Source organism: Cyprinodon tularosa, unplaced genomic scaffold (genome assembly GCF_016077235.1).
Source record: "Cyprinodon tularosa strain WSP-4 unplaced genomic scaffold, ASM1607723v1 ctg8, whole genome shotgun sequence".
NCBI lineage: Eukaryota > Metazoa > Chordata > Actinopteri > Cyprinodontiformes > Cyprinodontidae > Cyprinodon > Cyprinodon tularosa.
Window position 1 is genome coordinate 2,465,149 of NW_024039562.1, and position 19,435 is coordinate 2,484,583.

Sequence of the window (19,435 nt, forward strand, 5' to 3'; positions counted from 1 at the left end):
ATGATAACACTATATGCCCTATTTTGTTTTGATATTTCATTGGCAATCTTTTCATAAATTGAATATTAGGGGCACACATTCACATGTGCAGAAGACTCAAATTACATTTTACACGTGACGGATGGAAAAGTACAGGTGCATTTATGGATCTCAGAGGGCATGGCATGGCTTTGGCTACACAATACCAGCTGTTACTTTTTTTTGTTGTTGTAATAGAGCACTAGTAAATTATTTACTCCCAAACTTTTCCTATTGCGGTCGAAACAGTAATCACTTTGATCATTGACACATGCATTATCTGTCATAATCATTTGGTCCATTTATCCTGAACTTTGCCTAATGGCCAAATACGTATATGCAACACTTTCAATAAAGAAAACCTTAAGAAGTTAAACGATACAGCTTTATGAGAACTCTTGCTGAACACAGAACATGTATTGACTACTGATGGGTCCCATCCATTTAACATTTTCCCCAGCCCTCGGTACAGGCTAAGATTTAAAACAAACGGAATAACTGATTTGCTTTTATGGAGAACATTTAGACGATAGTCTAAATAGCCTGTGATTTTTTGTACAATTTGTAAATTATTTTGATAACCTTCTCAGTGGTCCATTTCTCATCTAAGTGTGCCGTTTTTTTAATAACAACAGTATAGTTTTTTTCTGTAGATATACATTTGCAGAGTCAGCTTATTCTTTTATTAAAAAAAAACATTTTACCCTTAACCACTCTGCATGCTTTTACAGTTGTCTGTCAATTATCTCTTGGTACACCTCAGTTTCCCTACTGAAGTGGAATAACAGATAATGTCCAGAGAAATAAAATGTACAGTGCGGAAAATAAGTATTTAAACATCCTGATGCTTTGCAAGTTCTCCCGCTTAGAAATCACAGACGGGTCTGAAATTGTAATCTTAGGTGCATCCACTGTGAGACACACAATCTAAAAAAATAAATAAACAAAAATTCAGAAATCACAATATATGATTTCTTTAACAATTTTTTTGTATGATACAGCTGCATATACGTATTTAGAAACCTGTCAATCAGCTTTAATTCTGACCCTCAAAGACCTGTCTTCAAAATGTCCTCCACTTCATCTATTTTCCTAAATTAAATACACCTCTTTGAAGACATCTGTCCATCCCATACATCAGTAAGAATCCAACTACTAACATGGCCAAGACCAAAGAGCTGTCCAAAGACTAAATTGTAAATCTCCACAAGGCTGGAAAGGGCTACGGGGAAATTGCCAAGCAGCTTGGTGAAAAATGGTCCACTGTTGGTCATAATTCCAATAATTCTGTTTGGAGGAAGAATGATGAGCACCATCCCAAGAGCACCATCCCTACTGTGAAGCATGGGGGTAGTAGCATGATGCTTTGGGGGTGTTTTTCTGCACATCGGACAGGGCGACTGCACTGTATTAAGGAGAAGATGACCAGGGCCATGTATTGTGTGATTTTGTGGAACAACCTCCTTACCTCAATTAGAACATCGAAGATGGGTCGAGGCTGGGTCTTACAACAGTTCAATGACCTGAAGCACGTAGCCAGGATAACCAAGGAGTGGCTCTTGAAGAATCATTTTAAGGTTCTGGCATGTCCTAGCCTTAACCTTAGTCTTCAGACCTAAAACCAATAGAGAATCTTCAGGTGGAGCTCAAACAGTGACAGCACAGAAACCTCACTGATCTAGAGAAGATCTGTTTGGAGGAATGGGCCACAATCCCTCCTGCAGTGAGTGAAGACCTGTTGAAAAACTACAGGAAATGTTTGACCTCTGTAATTAAGATGACAATTTTGCAAATAGCAGGGTGTTCAAATGCTTATTTTTTCTCACTGGATATGTATGTATATGATTCCTATGTTACTCCTTTAATTCTAGCGCTGATAAAATGTCTGTTGTTTTTTAGGAGAAAACCAAATGTGGATGTCTTCTTTTAAAAAAAAAGGTATTTAAAAAAAATAAGATTAGTAAAAGGACAAAAAGAAATCACAGAGCAAGAAGGTCAGGCAAGAAATCCTCAAGGACATGACTGACAGAGACATATCAGGAATCAGAAATAGTGTATTTGTACAGAGAATAAATGCATTGCAAAATTAAATAATTATAAGTGAAATCTTTTAGAGAAAGGTGACAAATTTCACTTTTATTTTTAGGAGGTTATATGGCTCAACTGCATTAAAAAAATGTCATTATCATAGAGTACATGTTCTGGCTTGCTTGTTTCGTCATTATACTATAAAGCTGTAGTTTACATTTCAACAGTGTAAAGCTGTGTTTTTATCACTCAGTCGTCCAATCCCCTGTGGTTTAAGCAGTTTCACCCCATAGAGGACAAAAGATCTGTCAGCACAACAACTGCCTCCTGATGTTAGGGGGAAACAGGAAAAGTGACTAGGAGGTAAAAAATGCAAGTTTGGGCAGACTCTGTGGAGCAAACACTGAATCTTAAGTAGTTGGGCAATACATCACAATTTATATAACTTCTATCAAATACGACTAACAGGTACGGCAATAACAAAAAACCTAGAAATTTGGTATGTTTGATGTCCATTCAGGCTCTGCTTAAAAAAAATGAAAAAGTTTTACCAACATTTTTGTTCTTTTACTTTTATTTTTTTAAGAAGGTTGTCATTTCAAACCCTTAAATGACTGATAAATCTTGCTTGCACAGGATCATTAGATAAATGATCCAGTGCCTTTAAGCTTTAGTAAATATTGCCAAATAGTACAGACAGTCATTAAGCTGTGAGTCAGTTTGGAACTCACTTTTATGCAGGTTACTGACTCATGATTACTAAGTCATTTGGTGTTGTGGAAACACAGCAACCATGTCTTTCCTGCATATGTCCTCTGGAGAGCCTTAAAAAATTGTAAGAACATTAGAAAGACTGTGAATAACAACCTTAAAAAGACTTCAAATGTCTGTTAAACATAAATTATGTTTACCTTCTTTTAATCTGGGAAGCCATTTTGAATATTTTAAACATGGCAAAATATTCAGTGCATCCACAAAGGTGTATCATTTAGGAGTGTATGAAAAGTATTGTTACCCATTGCATTTTCTTCATTTTGTAATGTTACAACCGCAAACTTCGCTGTTTTTTGTGGGTTTTTTTACCGTTTGACATTGAGATACAATTAAGGACACCAATTTTCTTCTTAATTTGGATAATTACTAATCTACTGCCCTTTTCATCCACTAAAGGGGGAATGTGAATGTGGTCCATCATCAGTTATATCAGAGATTTCCTTCCCATACAAAGACAGAATCCAGAATTGCTGCAGCAGTATCTGTACTTGAGGTAAAAGCAACTTCTGGTCACTTGCTCTAATATTACACCACAGAAATGCCAAACTTGAAATTGTAGGCTCCATGATCAAATGGGACTACCATGGTATCAGTCACACAGTGAAATGGGCAACCAAGACGCCTGCCAAGCTGCTCTGGAGCAGGAGGATTGTTGGCTGTTTTGTGAAATGCCTGAAAGTGTACATTATAACAGAATGGGATAAAAAATTTGGTCCATTTGCAACTAAGAGCAAAGTTCTCTGATCCTCTGGATGGTGTGTTCCAGGCCTGTTGCTATTCATGCTCTAGGTATGCGATTCTCTTCTGAGGGAACTTGGGTTCATTTATGTTTATTCATTCCCAGTGACTATGGAATTGGTATGACTAGAAAGTCAGTTCATGCTTCAATCGGAAATAAGGTTGTATTTCAGTTGGCAGGAACCTTTTTGCAGTAAAGCCCAAAGTATTAATATGCCTCAGGGGAGTGATTACAGGTCTTCTTTTACATTTAAGTTGGAAATCTGCAAGAAACAGTGTACTGAGGAGTGAGGAGATTTTTGTAATCTCCAAATATAGGTTCTATTCAGGTTCCACAGCTGTACAAGAGGTGGTAAGGGAAAACAAAAGAGATAGTCTGCCGTTCAGGCTCCTTAAATGGTCCTGCATATCATACTGAAAACACATCAGTCTATTAGAACATAAGGCAATCCTCATTTCCACTTTTTTCATGCCTTTCGTGTTAAGAAGGGTCTAGCTATAGCCTGACCCCTTGCTCACACTGGCTCCGGTGCGGTTACCGAGCCGACGGAGACCGCAACTCCCGCACACCCCCTCTCACACTGCCCTTTTGACTACGGTGTGGTGCGGCTCTGCGGCTCCGGCAACAGGTCCGGAGATTTAACAGAAGTTCACTTGAGTTCACGTAACTTCACGCGATAACACGGCCCAAATATGGATATTTGCGAGAGCTTGTTGCGGAGGGCTCCGGCACGCCGCAAGGATAGCTTTCTTGCGGAATTTTCTGCAGCGCCGGAGTGTCTCGGTAACCGCAGCCGGACAGCTCAGCAGCCAGTGAGAGAGGTTTACGTCTTTTTAATGGCTTGGAATCACTGCGGGGCCGCACCCACCGCACCGCAACGGTAAGACCGGAGTCGGTGTGAGCCTGGGGTGATGATCAGCTCTGAGTGTTAATCTGCATTCCGATACATTTTTTTTTTCATTGTTCCAGACTAGAGCCTCTTTTTCTGTAGAGGTATATTTCCTCTCAACTTACATATGTTGGAGTAACAGAACCCCAGTTCTATCTATCTTGGTCACTGTCTCCTTGGGCAAGACACTTAACCTGCATTGCCTGTCTTGGGAACATCTGCATTGCCGCCATCAGTGTTTGCATGAATGGGTAAATGACTGAATGTAGTGTAAAGTGCTTCAGAGTCCCTTGACCTGAAAAGGTGCAATATAAGTACAAGTTTTTAACCGGGAAGTGTACAGGAAGCAAATCAACAACCCTCTCAAAATTATTTGAATGCAGTTGTGTCAGAACTGCTCTTCAGCCTTAGGCTGAAACATCAGTTGTGATAATAGTGTGAACCTTAAAAACACAAATTACTGGACTGTTCAGAAAGATTGTTTGTAGAAAAGTGCAGCAAAGTTTTAGGGAACTGCATCATCCAAGAAGTACAGAGTCGGTGCTCAGTTTGAATAGCTACCTTAAAGGTTCCTCAGGCAAGTTTGAGCAAGTGCACTGATATACTCATTCGAGGGCTGATTAAATAGAGACCGTTGCGGTCGGATCAGATAAACAGGTCATGAGAACTGGGTGAAGCTAAGTAGGTGTGTGAAATGAGTAATTAGACCAGACATCAGTGCCAAGATCATGACAGAACCCCCCAAGGGCAGATTCCAGATGCCCTTCAGGGCTGGTCAGGATAATCCATGTGAAAAAACTATATAACAGGTTTGACACAGGACACATGAAGAATGGGCTGAACCCTCATAGAACAGGGGAGCTGGAGGCAGACGGCATCGGGTTCACCACCTTAGCAATAAGGAACAGCCCGATGAACCGAGGTGCCAGCTTCCTGCTTTCCAACCTCAGGGGCAAGTCCTTGGTGGAAAGACAAACCTTCTGACACTCCGTGTTTTCAGGTGCCAGGACTCTCCAGCGGTTAATAGCCTTGATTGTGCTCTCCAATGCACTGCATTAGCTCTCCTAGCCTTCCCTCAGGCTCACTAGCACCTCAAAGTGGATAACCGTGTTGACAGAATCTTCAAATCTTTTTACTGGGTGGTGAACACTGGTGGCTGAAAACCAAAAACTACATAAAATGAAAAGAGCCCAGTGGTTCTAGAAGGAGTAGAATTGAAAGTATATTAAATCCAGGGAAGTTGGCTGCTGGACCATTTAGTAGGATCTGACTCACATAGAATGCGTAGTGTGGTCTCCACCTCTTGGCTGGCCCTTTCTGACTGTCCATCTGAGAATGGAATCCCGATGACAGACTGACAGAGATCCCCAGCATAGTGCAGAATTCTCCCCAATACTGAGACACAAACTGGGAACCCCTGTTGAAGTTTATGTCAGTTGGGGGACCATGGAGCCGGATTTAGGCAAGAATCTCTCCCATCTCTTCAGCCGGTGGGAGAAAACGATGTTGATGATTGTCAGAATAACATTGTTACCTTCAAACTGGTAACTGGTAAACTGGTGATTAAATCCATAGCAATATTAGACCAGGGCAGGGGCGGAATGGATAGGGGTATTAATAAGCCAAATGGGGGTCTTCTGGATGTTTTGGCCTGAATGCAATGGGGACAAGCTGCCGCAAACGCCCGTATATCTGCAGACAGAGAAGGCCACCAGAATTGTGCCTGAATAACATAGATAGTTCTGGTTATGACAAAACAAACGGGACCCATGGCAGAACTCCAATACCCTCTCTCTAAGAAAGTCACAAACAAACGATCCTTAGGGCAGGCCTCCGGGGGCTGGTAAAAGAGAGCCCCCTCAACTTCGTTCTATAAGTCTAGTCTTGCCATCTTTGGTCTCCTGACTAAGGACAGCCTCGAAACTGGTATTGGAGGCATCCACCTCCACAATAAATTGTCTCTCTGGATCAGGGGACACCAGAACAGGTGCTGAGGTGAACAAGTCTTTTAGCTTATTTATTAACAATTCTATTGATACAAGGATTCAGGCAACTATCAACGTTGCTGCCTGGTCATATTCTGTGTCAGTGTTTATTGACTCAGGAGCTGAGACAGAGTTCATGGATGACTAGTTTGACCGCAGCCTAAAAATCAAACTGGTTCCTATGTCCAGACCTCAGTCCATTCTAGGCAAAGACAGGCATGTTCTGAGCCAATCCGATACCTGTACTAAGCCCATCCATTTCTCAACTAGAGGTAACTATCATGAATCTATGCTGTTTAAAATCATAAAAATTACCCACCGCTACCTATTGAACTTAGAGCTTCCTGGCTCAATAAACACAAATTTCATATTGATTGGTGCTCCTAAGAAATTCTCAGGTGGTCCAGCATGTCTCTTTCTAAGTGTTTATAGGAAGCTGTACTACGTCACCAGAGGAGGTGGAGGAGGATTACCTTAACCTGTCTAAAGTCCCAGAAGCCTACCATGGTCTCAAACAGGTTTACAATAAACACAAGGCTACCATCTTATCTCCTGACTTACCATATGATTTCCCATTGACCTAATCCCTGGAACTACACCACCTTGGGGTAGCCTGTATTCTCCCTTAAAGCCAAGACCATTCATCAATCATCTTTACCTACTGGGGCTTGTTTCCTTATTGTAGGCAAGAAGGATGGGTCCCTTCAGCTCTGTGTTATTAGAGAGGTTTTAACAAAAGCTTTATAAAAATTAATTTCTCCCTGCCTCTCATGGACAAAGCCTTCGACCGCATCCAAGGATGTAATGTCTTCATTAAATTGAACTGCAAAACTGCCAGTCACCTGGTTTCAACCAGTGAAGGGTCAAAGGCAGCCTTTCACAAACCCATTGGTCACTATGAGTATACAGCAAGTCTTTGTAATTGATATTCTGAGAGACATGGTAGGATGTCTTTGCTGATTTGGATGACATTCTTTTTTTCTCTAAGGTTCTGACCACACACGACCAACATTTTTGTTCTGTACATCTCCGCCTGCTACAAAATTACTTATTTGTTAAGGCAGACAAGTGAGAATTTTACAAGGATTCCATCTCATTTCCACCTTATTTCCAACCCCAAATGGGTCGCAACCAGCTCAAAAGATTTCGGGGTTTGACTAATCTCTATAGACAGTTCATGAGGAGCTTTAGCCAAATAGCCTCTCTCCTTCACTGTGTGACATTTACTTATCTGTGTGAACCAAGGAGACAATCCAGTCTGCTTGTTGTTTTTTTTCTGACTCTGTAGGATAAATCAGCTAGAAAATAAAGCCTGACTGGCTAGCAGAGGCTTCAGTCATTTGGCCAACTTTAGGTACTTTGTTCTTGTGGTCCATCCAAACCAGGGAGGGTTCCTTGGCCTCTTTTAACCAGTGAGTCCATTCTTCCAGATCCAATTGAATAACATCAAGCAGGGTGCTTTGTCTCATATAGAGGAACCTAAACCTAACTCCCAGAGCAGTGGTGAAGGGACTGTATCCTCTAGGAAGATGCTTGACTGGTGGTCATTCTGCTACTAAGTAATGCCCAGAGAAAAATCTTTTTGTCCCTGATCATCAGATCCCCAATGCTTTGGCTTTTCTGTCACTAATCAAAGTTCTTCAATCATTCTGGTTACTTTAAGACCCCTTAATTTGTCTCTTCACAGTTCTCGTGGGGTTCCCTTAGGGACAATGTATTGGAATATGTGGCTTTCTGTCATTCCTGCAAAGTATCCAAGCCATCTAAGAGACCACTGGCAGGTTTGTTGCTGCCCCTCGCTGTTTCATCTTGGTCCTGGTCCCACTTCTCTATGGATTTCATCACCAGTTTCCCTTCATCTAATTTTCACACTGAGATCATAACTACTGTATACCCTTTTTCCAAGATTATCCACCTGCCTAATCAGGGAAGTATTTCCACTACATGGTTTGCCATTGGACACTGTTTCTGATAGAGGTTGTCAGTTAATTTCCCAGTTCTGGAAATTGTGTTTCTGCCTGAATGTATCAGTTTGCCCTTTGTCTGGTTTCTTTCCTTAAATTGATGGACAAATGTAAAGTGTGAACCAGGAAGTGGAGATGAAGCTGCATCTCCTGTATGACCAGGACCTAGGGGTTGCCCAACCTGGGTAAAACCTGCCATCAACTAGCATCTAGCATTACTGGTCTGTCTCGTTTCTATGTTGTTTATGCCTACCAATCACCAGTGTCCTCTGCTGAAGAAATCAAAGCTTAATTTCCCTCTGCCCAAAGTGCTGCTCATCAATGTCAACGCCCATTTGAGAAAGGCCCACAAAATGTTCCAAGAGATGAACAAAAAAGAATTAAAATCTGCTAATCATCACCACAGCATTACCTTGGGATACAAGGTGGGACAATAAATCTGGTTATTCACAAGGACCTCCCACTATGGGCCAAGATTACCAATCAAGAGCTGTCAAAAGCTGGTCACTTCGTGCTCTCTCGGCGGCACTAGCAATCATCATGTATGAGCAGTAACACATGTGGCAGTCTCTTGTCTAGTCTCCTGGAAACCTCTGCTCGTGGGCTGCTTCTTTGTGCTTGGCTCATTCAATCAGGGACCGACTGACTGACTGATCCAAATCATCCAAACAGAGCCCCTGGGATCAATCATAAGAGCCAGCACAAAGGCTGATGGGTTTCATTTAGTGCACCTTTGACACCACTAAGCCTGTTCTCCTCAAAGAGATTCCAGTAACAGTCAATTTATTCTTGTACCTCACCAGTTTAAATTTTAATACAGCTTTTAATGCTTACTACTTTTATCTGCTAATTGTTGGCTTTCCAGATTATCTCCAATCATATGTCCAATCATTTACACTACTTCAAAAATTATTGCTTTAAAGTTATCCTCAGTTTTGTTTGTGGAAAAATATTAAAAGCAAACCATCCTCATTCAAACAGCCGACTTGTACAGAATTCGCAGTGCGTCATAAAAAGCTTAAGAATTACTAATGACTGTCAGCTATTCCAAATATTGGTTAAACATTAGCTTAAGCATGACCAAACTTGTACTATAAAAGACCAGCAACCTCTACAGGGAGTGCCCGCCTCAAGCCCATGGCATATTGACACCAGGCCCCTGTTACCCAACAAGAAAAAGGTAGCCACAAGTTTATTGACTTTAATAAAAGAAAGTATTAAAGATGTAGTTATGTAGTTAGAGTTGGAGACTAGTAAAGAAGGGTACGGTTGACATATTAAATCTTACTTACTCTGAGTTACTCTGTTCTTGTCTTAATATGATTTTTACTGGAAAATTTTGGTTAAGCATTATCAGTTTAGTCAATTGTACAATGTATATATGTTGGTTCAATGTATCTAAATGTAATCCATGTCAATGTTCCCAAGAATCTTGGAATGAACCTTGCTCAGTTTTGTTTTATTAAGAGTTTACAAAAATCTGACCAAAGTTATCTTGTAGAGTTAATCCTCAGCAGAATCGGGTTATAGTATGAAACACAACATTTTTTGAGGAGTCAACCTCATTGTTTGTTTACATCTGAAGAGTTGGAGGCAAGAGGTTGTCTCAGGCAGATTTAGCTTGTCTGTTCTTAGAGGTCTGTATAAGGGCAGAACAGTCACATGGTGACTCTGTAATCCTGTCTCACATGCAGACGTTGTTGTTATTGCCTAAGAGCTGACAAAGTTGATTGTAAGCATAATATAAAACCATCCACAAAAAAATGGAAAAGGACAGAATAGGGATGATTTATTAAGTATGCCTTTATCAGATCTGTATCTGATGGACACAACCAAAGAGATATCCGGAAGGTCCCACATGGCGTGTTCCTGTGATGTAATGCAGGATATATCTACTAATCTTTGTCAGAGAACCAGCTGTCTTGCACAAAGCTGACTAATACGACCACTGCGCACTTGGTCGTCTTTGCCCCGGCTGCTAATGCTTGAGAGTGCATGTAAGGCTTAATCCCATATTACTGTGGCTATGTTAAGTGGAAGAGACTGTCAGTCACACTTCAAAATCAGAACCTGTATGAAAGCATTGGAATAAACTGCATTTTACAGTTAAAAATGTTTTATAAACCTTCTAAGGCTGGCATTATAGAATCAAGTATTTTTAATATACTGCAGGAACATCTTACAAAATCACAGGGGATGTAATATTATTCATTATATGATAATTTGCCTCCGTTAGCACATAATCCACATGTTTCAGAATAAACTAATGTTCCTACAATAAGCCTTTAAACATGTATAAGGTATGCTGTAAATCAGAGACAAGGCATGAGACAGAGATAGCTTTTCAGGTCAGTCTCTGCTACGTATGAGCTAATCATACTCCTAGTTCATTCTCTCAGGTGATAATCTCTATCCAATATCACATTAGTATTCTGACAGTGACAGAAGCACAGAGTTATGCTTCATTTGGAAGTGACTTAAAGGGACATATATATCATCTGGAAAAGATTACATTACATTAAACCTCATACTATTTCAATGAATAGTGTAATTGCATTTTATGTTATAGTGTTGAATTTATGTTGATGTATTATTGACATTAAAAATTATTATCAGTAGTCATTAACCACCGATGAATAGATGCCTTCATCCAAATTAATCGCATATATGGACATGCAAGTACTTTTTACTTAGCAATATAGGGTTGGAATATTGAGCTTCAACCTGGATTACATTGACAAGCAATCTTTTTATTATTTTAGAGTGGTTTTACCAAGCGTTGCCAAGAGTATCCTTTTACCCAGTTAGCTAAAAACGTACACATAAGAACTTTAACATCAATTCCACTTTTATACAGATTTAAGAAGACTACATGATCACTTACTCAGACCTAGATTATATCACAGAAATTTAATTATCCACCACTGGTTAAAAGGCTTTAACAAATAAAGAAATTATAAAGTTAAATTACATTATTATCATATCACTAATTGGTGTTGAGAACTGTCATAACTATTGTTCATGAGGCATATATTTATGATGTATATTTTATTTACCTATGGCTTCTAAATAACTGTTAGGGCCATCAATCAGGCAAAAAACAGGCAGCAGTAAAGATAATTACACTTTTAAAATAGAAGTACCTGTATATAAACAGAATAAAATAATATTATGTACATCTGCATAAATGCATTTTTCTCTAGTAACACAGCTAATGTTGTCAACTCTCTGTCTGGCCTCATGCAGTCATTTCCATCTGTTCTAGCATGTTATGTACACTACGTGTGAGCTCCATATAGAGGGTCACTGAGATGAACATGTTGTTGTACAGGAGAACAGATGGTGTGAACTACACAACACTGCATGATGTGTGCACGTCATCAGCATATCATTCAAGAGACCGCAAACCCAAGTAGGAGAAACATGGGTTTGTTGATATTTTTGTTAAAAAAAAAAAAAAAAAAGCTCTGTGGCAATGATTCATATATCATTTTAAAAAACTCTTTATTTTACCTTAATCTTTCAATACTTGTACGACAAATCATTTTAGGTTGAACAGAATAACTCAGTATGTGGGTTTTACAACTGACAAACAGCTGCTTGGTTGAACAGCTCACAGCATTGTTGCCTTGCAGCAAGAAGGTTCTGGTCAAATTCTGACCAAGGATCTTTTTTTGTGTTCTCCCAGTGCATGCATGGGTTTTCTCAAGGTACTCTGGCTTCCTCCCATCGTCCAATAACAGGACTTTTAGCTTAATTGGTGTCTCAGGTGTCCATGATTGTATATCTTTGCATGTCTCTATGTAACCCTGCAATAGACAAGTGACCTGTCAAGATTATATCCTGCCTTTCACCCATAGACTGTTGGAATAGGCACCAACCTGTGACCCTGACGGATAAGCAGAATAAAGTGGATGGTTGGGGTTGAGGCAAAACAGCAAGCAGTTAGCCTCTGACAGTTCTTTAATATTTAGACACGGTATTGCTCTTGGTTGATGAATATTATTTCTATATATCTCTGTATTAACAGTGGCTCCATTTATTGTAAGTATTGTTTGTGAGAATTTGTCAAGTTTTCGACATGTACAAACCTACATACCACAATCTGCAGCATAACCGATAATTGCATTTTCCTGACAACTTTAGCACCATACCACAGGAAAGTAACAGACTGTACAACAGTAGGATTTATTGTTAAGAAGTATTGTTACAAAAAATAATCTCCCAAACACTAATTACCCTACACTTTGTATTAATTATATGAAATTCCCCATCTTTAACCCTAAGGCCCTTTCCCTTTGAAGTTTGATGCACTAAGTCTCAGTGTTATAACTCAAAGCAGAGAGATCACCCTTCTTGTTTACTTTTTAGGGACTGTATTAGACTCATTAGAGAGGAGATAAACCAATGCATTGTTCTCTAGGAAGGATTTGAAAAGAAAATGATTGCTTGGTTTAACATTGTATTTGGTGCATGTCGTTCAAAACACTATGGCCCATTAAGAACACATAATCTTTTGTTTGTGTTGAGGGGATACACATTCCATCATAATGGTTAGAAACTGTCTGTGAAGTTAAACCAATGTAGTGTGGATAATATCATTATAAAGGGCCAAAGGGAAAATTGATTCTTTGACTCACAGTGTACTAAGAAAAGTGATGGTGTTGTGCCTGAAAGCACTAAAATGCATGACTCTACTTTAAGTTCAGTCAAAAAGCTTTGCAATGCCAATATGTTAATCAAGTTTAATATCACTTCAGTGCATTTTGACTTTAACCCTTGTCAAATCATCAAAATGGTTAGGATAACAGAATATAACATTTAAATAAGGGAGATGGGTGAAACTTTATTGGTTAGCAAAATGGTTATAAGAAATAACCATTTCTATAACTATTTCTATAACCATTTCTATAAATAAGCAGGACCACTCACAATTTAAATTAAATCAATACTACTTTCATAATCCCAAAGGAATATTGAATGTTTCAGTAACTCATTTGCCTTTTAAAATGACTTGTTGTTGATGATTTTAGTTGTAGACAGGAAGGATCTTCTGTAAATCTGTGCCAACATGTCACTGTATCTGGAGAAGCCTCTTACTAAGGACACTGTTGTTGTTTAAAAGTCTTTTAAAAAGGAATCTCAATATTCCTCAAAATGAACCTAATGCAACAACATTTTCATATTCTTGTCATATATTTCTCTTAATTTTTTTTCCCGTACCCTGGGCTTTTGTGAACAGGATATGTCAGATTCAAGAAATGTTCTTAAATTCACTAAATGCTCATAAATGAGCTTCCTAAACGTAATGTAGTTCAGAAATGCGTGAGTGCGTCTTCCAGAAAAATGTAAATCTGCACAATTATTCAATATAACGCTACGAATTCCCATGCTTATGTGAATGAACATGCAGGTGTTTTCCGTAGAAATGGCCTTGAAGATGAAGAAATTTTTTTTAAAGGTTTGCCAATTGAGGTCTGCTGAGTCAGAGCTTAGCAGCAGAATTAAACGACCAGCAGAAAGCCAAGCAGTGGGAAATGAATAACAAGAGCTGTAAATGCCGTGGTTGCATTATTAAAGAAGTAAATATAAAAGTAGAAAATAACATAAAAAGAAAAGCATTTGATCAGAAAATCAAATGGCAAAAGGTGCAACATATGATGTATATGATTAATATGAGTTAAACATCAACCAGCATGATGTTCTGCTAAATTTCCTTTTAACAGACATACATACACACATGTACTGTAGCTACCACCAGACCACGTCTGCCACTACTTACTCATACTCCCCATCTCTCACAACACATAAACAGATATATAAAATGTTGAAGGCAAAACTCAATTTAAACGACAGACAAAAATCCTAACATTCCTCATAATAACAAAGCAGAGGAGCTATGATGGATTGAAATAAATGCAAGTCTTACAGTTAGAGGAGTTTTGCTGAACTATCCATTTTCTGTTCCAGATGTTATTTCAATAGTATCTTGATTTCTGACTGTTCTTCTTTTTTTTTTTTTTTAGGAAATTATTATTCGGTATGGATGACATGCCATTGACTGAGAGAATTAAACTGTAATTTCTAATTGTGAAATTGCATAACATATAATGTTGTAGCCAAATAAAATAGACAATTGCTTATAAGAAAAACAAATATGGTCATGTAGTGAAAAAAAAAAAAGGTTTTGATGACGGCTGACTGATTGCGCATCCAATGACTCAGAGTCATCAGATGACATGAGTCTGTGTTGTAATGGAGGTGAACAGAGTGTATAGAGTAAAAAAAGTATACAGAGTAAAACAGAACGATGAAAGCACTGTCCCCTGTGGTGCTCCTGTGCTGCTGATTACTAAGGCCAAGTTCCAGTACACCCCATATCTCAACTTTTAAGCCCTACCCTTAATTTTTGTGCCTTCCTGTTAGGGTAGTGATGTTCCAATTCCACTTTGCATGTAGGGGTAGTGGACATAACAAGGGGTGGGGGGGGGGGGGGGGGGTATGAATCAAGCCCTTAAAAACAATGGAAGTCAGATGCTGACTTGCCAAGAAAGGACAAGAGTCAATTTTGTAGAAACATGAAGGAAAGGGACTTTATGGAGCAACTCACAGTTATTTATTTATTTATTTTTTTGTCTTTTAAAAGCCAAACAAAGCCATTGACCTTGGTATTCTCAGTCCCCCTGATTCAACAATATTGGTCACTATCTTCCATTTCGCATTTAAAAAAGCTTTGTCTCTTCTCTTCTCTAATGTCATATGTACTGTATGTGCATATGGAGTATTGTTATCTACACAGAAGTTTATGTAGTCAGTCAAACTCAATTGTTGCATAGAAGTTCTTTCTATCTGGCTGACCCATTTACTGTCTTTGGCCTAAAACAAACCTTGCAGGGTTTCTTCAGCTTCCTGTGAACATTTTCTTACAGTTCTTTTTACTTGCGGGTCATCGTCGAGTAAATTTAAAGGTTTTGGTTTTGACTTGGCAAGCCTTGTGTGGGTAGGAACCGATTTATATCACTGAACCTTTACCTCCCTTTACTGCCACCTTTACAGCCTTATGGTCCTATGATCAAGACCTGCAGATTCTGCCCTGTGCAAAATTAAAAACTAAAAGAGATAGGGCCTTTTTTTCTTCTGTTGCCCCAAGACTTTGCTCTCATCAGCAATCTCATTAGCTTCTAGGAAATCTAAAAACTTGTTGTTTTTAATCTGCTTTTGCTTAACTATACATTTGCTGGATTTATTTTGTTTGTCAAAGCATTTTGTGCTTTATTTTGAAAGGTGTTTTAGAAATAAAACTTTGCTGGGTTCCTTGTTGGGTTCACTGTAGTTTACCACGTGGATATAAGAGGAAGATCATCAGACCCCCATAACTCTGGTTTAAACACTGTTGCATCTAAAAACAACCATCCCTATAAAAGTGAATTCGACATTGTGCTGCATTCTTTTGAGGGTTAATAGTTAAATATTTAAATATTCAAACAAAGCAACCAATCACATTAAATATAAGGGAGACAATTTAGTTTAGATGATTAACACATAATAATTTTCACCTACAATAGCTGCAGATCCTAAGCAGAATGTGACACTTTGGCCAGAAATATTTTTGCAGCTGCTGTTCACACATGGACTTATCAGCAGGATATTCTGTGCTGAAAGGGTGGTCTCACGGCTTGAATTTGGAACATCTGGGAAGAGTACAAAGAATGCTGTACAGGATGTAGCAAGTGTGTTATGAACATCCCGGGCATATAGAGATCAAAACAGAGTTATTGTTGATAACAAAACTTGATGGACCTAAATATGTACACATCAGCAGGATGCAATTGCAATATAAAACTTGCAGGAGAGAGAGACACGTATCAACATTGCCTTGATACAGAAAATAAAACCCAAAACGATAGCAGTAATACATTCAAACTGAGTGGGAAATACAATATTTTGCTAAATGTTTCAACCAAATCATATAATTCAGGTATTCAAATCCCTTTAATGACTATGTGTGTCTTAAATCTAGCACCTGTTTTTGCAAGAAAAAATGGGTCATTCTCACAAGCTCGGAGAATTTCATTGTAGTAACCTTGAAAGGATGCTACATGTGTAGTTAGGCTAGCTGTAAATTGTAATCATTACTAAATACCTAATAGGCTTTTTTTAGTAGTGCTCTAATAGACCTCTCTACCCTGCTGGCCTCTGGGAAGAGACTTCGAAGCATCCGATGCAGGTCCTGCAGATTTCAGAACAGCTTCTTCTCCATTGCCATTAGACTGGTAAATGTTGAATAAAATCGGGTTTAAAAAAAAAAAGTGCTGAATGTTGGAAACTGTTAATTATATACCAGTGTATTTACATTTAATCTTAGTGTTTACTTTTTTCCCCCCACTTTTATTTTTATTGTTTTTGACAAATGGTCTCAGCCCTCTGAGCATCAGCAAGGTACAAAACCAAAACGAAATGAACACTCGAAGCAAAGCAACAACCGGTTGTCGTGATAAAAAAGTCAGTCAGTTTCAGAGGCTAATTTCTATGTTGTCCATTTTTCCCATTTTTCTTTGAATTGAGCTTTTTTCAGTCTTAAAATTAAATTCTTTCTTTCCATAGTTAATATTTCCTCCACGATGTCCATCCACTGAGTATGGTTATGGATTTCCTCCCAACTTACAGTAATATCTTAACCAAATACTGATCATACTTCTCACATTAGACAGAAGGCCAAGATACATTGTGGTAAAATTAAATGGAAAAGAATACAAAAATACTTTGCACAGAGTAAGGTGGATAGAAGAACTGAAAGGTTTTCACCATGTTTACATTTTATCTCTGCTGCCTACTTTTTATCACTGCTGCACAAAAATGGAAATTTCTTGAGAGTTCTACTAAACCCAATTCCCTTTTGTATACACTCTGTGTATACAAAATGACAATAAATAAATCAGCCACATTGTGCTGGGAAATGTAGAGCAGTGGGGGCTCAGAGAATGTACTGGTACATAATGTGCAGGGGCAACCAACAATCTGCATGCATCCTACAGATTAGCTGAAGTACGGTCAGTAAAGCCTCATGGAATGGGTTTCCTTGACGAGCAACTGGATTGAAGCCTTACATTATCACATGAGATCTCTTTTCTGACTGCATTGTGTTATATTTAAACTCTGGTTCGTTAGAAACTATTGACTTAGCACTGCTTTTCAGGAGCAGGGCATACCCGGCACATTTACCTGAAAAATAAATAAATCAATGCTTTAAATTTTTTGTTTTCATACCTCTCAGTTGTTTTTGTTATCAGCCCCCTTCCTCCCAAACACCACATGACATTTAGATGTTGGTTTTTAGGCTAAAACTTGTCATAGTCTTGAAAATTTTCTGTTTGATCGGCCTGATGTTGTTGCACTTTAGTCCAATTATAGACGTTAAAAAGGCGTTGAAAACCGGGTTTTCAACCTGTTTGAAACAATCTGAAAATTGCGGCTTATCACCTTTCACTTTTCAACCAAATGCACACGTCGTTTGGACGTAAATTATGTTGTCTTTTTAATGTCTTTTCAGCCAAATTTTGGTGGGTGGAATCTTTCAATCTTTCCACTTTGAATTCAAAACACATAGCCTACTACCATGGAAACAGAACAACATCTAAGAAACATAGTGTCTATTTCTGTAAAGGAGGATGTAATAGGTCAGACCTTCCCATCCAAGAGTAAAAACAAAGTTAGTGGCTTAGCAACAACTGTAAAAGATTTGGGAAGGAATCTCTGGGTGAAAACTAATTGGACTGTTTAATACTTGTGAGTATTCAGCGAAGCTGGGCTGGAAGCCAGCAGTTTTGTTTTCTAAAGGATGGCGACAGTTTTTAACCTCACCGTAATTTGTTCTAACAGCTGCTCTGCTGCACCGCTGTGATTTGAACTAGTAACACAGGGGGCTCTATTAAGCTGATGTACAGCTTTGTTATTACCTCCTAGAGTCTTGGGAATGAGACCGATGGAGGCTGAGTGGGTGCAAGTGACAAATTCTAGTGCAAATACACAAGACAGCATGCAAATAGATCTAAGCTACAGAAAATACCTACCTTAACGTATTTACTGCTACCCCTTATGATAAACTACACTTATAAACGTTTAAGCTGTAAAACAGCTCAATTGAGACAATATTTCCAAGAATTCAAGCCTGATTGGAAAAATAGTTGGTCAAGTTTGAAGCACAACCATTCTGACCAGAGCACAGGAGTTTGGAGATAAAAGAGAATATGCTGCCATCTTAAGGCCGCCTATTGAACTTCCTATGCCGGATTAAACTACTTTATATAAAATTTGATCTGGCTTTTCTCCTTTTTTTTTTGTTTTTTTTTTGAATAAGCTGAAAAAAATATCCATGGCCTAATTGATGCTGGGACCTCTAAAGCAGAAAACAAATTGGTAGCCTTAAACTAAAATTCTTTTTTTTTTGTTTACCCATGTCCTCCACATATTTATATCTGGGAAATAAATAATGAACATATAAAAAAATATGACATATCTGCAGTTTATAATCCAAAGCTCGACATGATAATAATGAATGAGGATTAATTAGGTACTCATTACATAATACCTCAGAACATATGGATTTAAAACCCATGTACACACTGATTCTTGAAATGGAAAAGGTGTGCTATTATTAGGTTTGAGGTCAGGTGTATCCAAAATGGACCGATAGACCATTTGCAGCCGCTGGACAGATTTTGTGTGCCCAGAATTAAAGAATGATACAAATTTGATCCTGGCAGCTTAAAATGATTAGAAAATGTCTTAATATCTTGGATCTATGTTGATTAACAGATCACTTTCCTGCATAAATAACGACTCCTTTATTAATTTATTTAATGTATGCTTTATTTTTGAGCGGGTAAAAAACTTTATACATTTTGTTGCAATAATTTTTTTAGTTTGCAAGTACCTTTGATTTCATGTAAATTTGTCCTGAAAGAAAATTGAGCAATTAAGCAGCTGCGATGTTAACTGTTAAATAAAGGATACAGAGCTGTTCAAAGGTTTACAAACA